Here is a 5,830-nt window from a genome sequence, read left to right as displayed (position 1 = left end):
TGTATGATACAATATTATGAGGTAATTTTTGCTGAAACCTAGGTGCTAAAAATTCTCATCATAAGTTTTTTAGTACCACTCAAAATTTAAGTGGTCCCATATTTGTTGTGTTGCGTTGATCATTGAATATTCGTCGTGGTATTTCGGTCGTGATTAGACTTCTTTTGTGTGGTTAATTAAGAAACGGACACGATTGAAAAATTCAACATCACATTGTTTTGAATAGATGCCGTATCATTTTAATTTTTTTTGAATTTAAAACAAATCTTTTTAGTTGCATATTAAAGTTTTAATTATAATAATTTTTAATCTTTTTAATGTTTTGTTGTAATTATAAAATACTATTATATATCAATTATAACTCATAAATAAATAGTATATTTTTATGTTTCTTATGTTGGGCACATCAGTATGTTTGGTCCTTAGAATTTGGTTTCATATTTTTACCACACGACTTTTGTATATCGGGATAATTGCTACTGTAGGGAAATGTAGATAGTAAGGAGTCGAAATACATTAAGTCGTGATTTCGAACCCTTACAGACTTAATGTATTTCGACTCCTTAATGTATTTAAAAGACACAAGACACATTTCGTGTGTAATGTTAGAATGTATAGACCTTGTATTTTTATTTGAGTCTGTTGTACCCTATAAATAAGATATGTATTAGAGTCGATAGTAACTTTTGTGCTCTTCAAGTTTGTAAACACTCTCGAACTTCTTGTACTCATTACAGACTAATACGAGCCAATCAGATCTTATTTACATGATGTGTTCTTCCGGCTTTCTTTGGTTGATTAAGTATTCGTTACTCGATTCTAATTCACATCAATTGGTATCAGAGTATGATTCATTCAATCAATTTCATTTTTCTCGTGTTTTTCATATTTTTTGAATCGCTCTTTCCGATTCAAAGTTTTCCGCAATATTGAATCAGAAAAGTTGTTTCAATTGATTGTTTTGTTTCGATTCTACAATCTGATTGTTAGATGGAGTGATTACTGGTCAATTTTTGTTTGATTATCCTTTCTGATCTCATTTTGAATCTAAAATCTCATTTGTTCATACAATAATGGCGAACTTTAACATGAACACTATGTCAAGTTTCTCGCACCTGCTTGGATCATCTACAAAGATTTCGATGCTCATTCCTGATTACTACGAGCAGTGGACCGACAGAATGGAGGACTATCTAAATGGAATGGATGAAGATCTTTAGAGATGTATCACAAGTGGAAATTATTGTCCTAACATTCTTGAAGAAGTTTGAACTGCTGGTTCAAATGCTGATGTGACTTTGCGAAAGAGTAAACATGAAGCGGATGACAAGAAATGTATTCGTGAACTACGTGGTGCTCTTCCACCAGTAGTTTACAAGTACATCCGAAGTTGCAAAACAACAAAAGATATTTGCGACACATTGAAAGAAAAATATCAAGGCAATGAAAAGACAAAGAAAAGATCTGTGCAGGAATGTTTGTTGGAAATGGTTGAGTTCAAGTAGAAAGATAACAAATCAATAGAGTCTTACTATGATCGTTTGAACAACTTGATATTCAAATGTACCTGATATGGTGTTACTTATTCGACTCTGGAATATAATCTGACTTTTTTGATGGGATTGAGAAAAGAATGGAGAAACATTAATCTGATGATCAAAACTCAAAAGAGTTTCGATGGTTATTCATTGGTTGATCTGTATAATGTGTCATAAAGCCCATGAAAGTGAGATAAATGAAATTGTTGAAGAAGGAAGTTTAAGCTTGGGAGGACCATTAGTACTAATGTTGAAAGTGACTACCAAGGACTCTAAAGTCGAATCTGTTGAAGAAGATAAACTAGAAGGAAAAGGCTTTCTGGTTAACTCCGAAGATGAAGCGGTGGCTTACTATTGGAATAACAATGTGAAAAAGTTCTTCAAAAATCCGTTCAATCCGAAGTAAAAGACCAGTAATGAGTTACTACCTGAACCAATCATTAGCTCTGACATAACGAGTAGCACGATTAACCAATCAAGGCGTCAGATTCTATCGGATCTGACGACCTTGTCTCGCGTACGGACTTGCAGGAGGTCTCATTATAAAATTCCTTCTCTGCCATCTCGAACCGTAAGTCGTTCTATCTAAGCTCGAACCATACACTCTTAATTCAATCACTGACTTGACCATCAGAGTGTTTTCTCAAGAGCCTTCCTGGAGAATGACTGACGGTTTTGTTGGATAAGGTGTCTAAGTCCATAACTATATTTAAGATGTACTTGACCCGATCCGGCATGGTCCATTTGGGTTGCACTTCACCCGAACAATTTATATGGATAATCTTTTGAGAATAGTATAAGTTATGATTTATTAATACACTACTAGAAAAAAGGCCTTTTACGACGCTCATTGCGCGTCGTAAAACGCTCAGACGACGCGCAAATGCGTGTCAAGGAAGGCCCTGTCATAAAGAGAGACGACGCGCATTTACGACGCGCGGTTATGACACGCAATGCGTATCAAGGAAGGCCCTGTCATAAAGGAAGACGACACGCATTTGCGTGTCGTAACCTTATGACGCGCGTGTTTATGACACGCAATGCGTATCAAGGAAGCCCCTGTCAAGAAAGGCCATGTCATAAATGAAGATGACACACATTTTTGCGTATCATAATTTTAAATGTTTAAAAAAAATATTATTTATAGATTTGCTTATTTTCAAATTAAATATGTATTTAATGTTTAATAATAGATAATAGATAATAAAATATCATATACAAAAAAAGAATCCATTGCATAAATTTAATGTCATACAAATAATCGTTCCATATGTAAACAAATATATACCAAAAACATCATGTCAAAAAATTGTAATACATTTATATTAAGGGGATCTAATTGTACATTGTTATTAAGAGGTTTTCCCTAACTATATAACATAATACTAAATTGCTATTAAGGGACACCTTATGCAATGTAATGCTATACAAACTAAAAAGATATACACAAAGATGATAAACATCAAAATATTCCAACTAAGTAGAGTTGAATCTTGCCTTTCTTACTTCTTTAAGACTAATATTGAACCCCTGCTCCGATAATTCTTGTGACCTGATCAAATAAAAGTCAAAAAATTAATATGTTAATACAATTATTAGAAGAATCAAACTTGGAATGTTAGTTGTAAAAGACGAAATTACCCTTTTCTCCATCCAAAGAATTTGGGATTTGGAATAAATACACTACAATATGAATTACCTAATATCAACAATGACAAACACAATGACAAGAATACCCGCATACAAATGGTAAATATTATCTGTAAAGCTATCAACAATGATATTCACAATGACAATCTTTGATCATATAAACTAGAGAGTATATCATCACAATTCCATCTAACACCACCCATTAGAACACGTAAAGCTACTCAACCAACATATCATGTCATGTAATGTATTTTTTGTCAGTATATCTTCACATAGAAAACAAAAGTGAAATAAATAAAAATAACAACCTTCTCATTTACTGAAAATGGATATTGTTCACATATATGGGAGCCATTTTCAGAATTACCATCCCCATTTACCTGAAATCATTCATGCCATTTTAACTCAAATAATTTATTTATAGTAAAAAAAATAAATATTTATAATTATATTGTTTTGATTATATAATATATACCCATCTGTCACTGACTCCTCATTCGTCATAAGAATGAACAAATATTTTAATTAATTACCTTGAAATGATAATAATATAAATACTATAACACCATGGCATGGTATATTTGAATAATACCTAGTGTAGCATCCAAGATAAGACGTTGACTTGTTGCTTGAGCAGATTTTGCAGTGTATGCTTTAAGGGCATCATCCCACTGTTGCAGCTTTTCATACCTTGTATTTGGAAGCAACATAAACAATTAATATTTTGAGAAAATAAGACAATGTAAATGATTTCAGGGTCCTGGAAATATACCATGATTCCTTCAGTTGTAAATCCAAACAGCATCCCATATATAGTTATATACTTAAGAGAGTGAAAAAAAGGAAAGTGAGCTAGTTTCTATATATGCTTACCCTCCAAAAAGATAGAAGTGAAAGTATCCAAAAGAAAGCACTTATCCACCTTGATTCCTTATATGCAATCCACACCTGATCAAAAGAAGCAATCAAACATTATTGTTATAACAAAAGTCGAAAAATCTCCTTTTCACTATAGTTGGAAAGTATATAATAAACAAAGACTTACTGCTACAATGACAATACAAAAATAGAAATCGGTTGTTGTTGCTATCATGCACCTGTGAGCATTTACAACTATGTATGAGCATTTACTATTACACTTTTTTACATAAATTAAATAAAAGGGAAATTTTAAATGGTACCTTGATAATACATTGGCATTGAATGTAGATCCATCAACGATAAGCACATAAATAAAAGTTCCCAGCATCAAGTAGCCTAATGCAGAAATGATTATTTTTGCAATTAAAACAAAATGTCCCCTTTTGTATCCCATGGCATCCCTATATAAGCCAAATATATAATAAAATTACAAGCATTTTAGCAAACATTTTTACTTGATTTTAGTTTTTGTTATCGTTATTGGACATGTCCCTCAAAAGATATAATGGATCCTTTGATGATTCTTTTGGTGACAACTTAAAGAACTGCAGAGCCACGTATCATTTGTAATAGGGCTGTAGAAGGAATGAAAATTTACTTAACACATGTTACACTTGTAATTAATAGTAATAATAATAATAATAAAGTTTAATTACCTTCCTGCAAAAAGTACAACAGGTATCAATACAGCTGCCTTGATCCAGCATGATTCCTTGTAGACTATCCAAGCCTAAGATTGCAAGTATATACACAACCACATATAACTCCATTTGATTCAACAAGCTTGTAACACCATGGTCAAGATCAGTTCCAAAATCCCCAGTAAACACGCCACCTGAATAGAACTAGAAACCCATGCCACTGGCATCAATGGCAACTGATACGGGTTGATTAGCGACTGCCTGTAACAATGCGGATTCACTGTTGGCTGGCACTTTTTCATACCCAGTAATGGTGGCAGCATGGACAGCTTCTTCCTTGGTGTTGCAGGTTCCATCTGTTGCCTGATATGGGTAAGCCACCTCGGTGTTGATGCCTTTGTTTTTAACGATAAACTCAAAGCCATCTTCCATCTCGCCACCATCACATCCTCCGTTTTGTTTTTGGGGGGGTTTTGATTGGTGTTTGTTCCTTTAGGGTTCTGTTTTCAAAATGGTTTCCTGTAATCAAAGATTTTGATATTAGTATGGAATTGAGTTCCAAATATTCAAATTGCAGTAAAAGAAATGATCTTACTGTTACCGTTTTCCGTAGAGCGACCATTTAAAGGAGGGGAAGAAGCAAACCCAGTGTAATCACCTGAATTCAAATAAAAAAAATGAGATAAAAAATGATTATTTTTATTTTTAAGGTAGCAACAGAAAATTAGTTTACCGTTTGTTTGTGCTGGAGAAGATGCGTTTTTTAATTTTTCAGCTCTTGGATTCTCCCTTGGAATAAAAAGAGCATCTGCTTTTGGTGTGCTGGTAGTCTCTTCATCATCACTAAAAAACAAAACCTGTAATTGTAAAAAAAAAAATCAGATCCATAAAAAACAATAAGGGCAAAATAGTCAATATAACAACAGATATTACGTTTGGCCCATCGTTTTTCGGGTGATACTTTCTAGCACCCCACAAATTTTTTACCAACCAGTACTTCATGCCAAAGCTGTGTATATGATGTATTCACCATCACCACAGACAACAACATACCTCCTATTTGGGTTGTGCTTCAAGCTC

Source organism: Lactuca serriola, chromosome 1, assembly GCF_051521515.1.
Source record: "Lactuca serriola cultivar US96UC23 chromosome 1, Lser_US96UC23_V15, whole genome shotgun sequence".
NCBI classification, from domain to species: domain Eukaryota; kingdom Viridiplantae; phylum Streptophyta; class Magnoliopsida; order Asterales; family Asteraceae; genus Lactuca; species Lactuca serriola.
Note: the sequence above shows the minus strand (reverse complement) of the source record.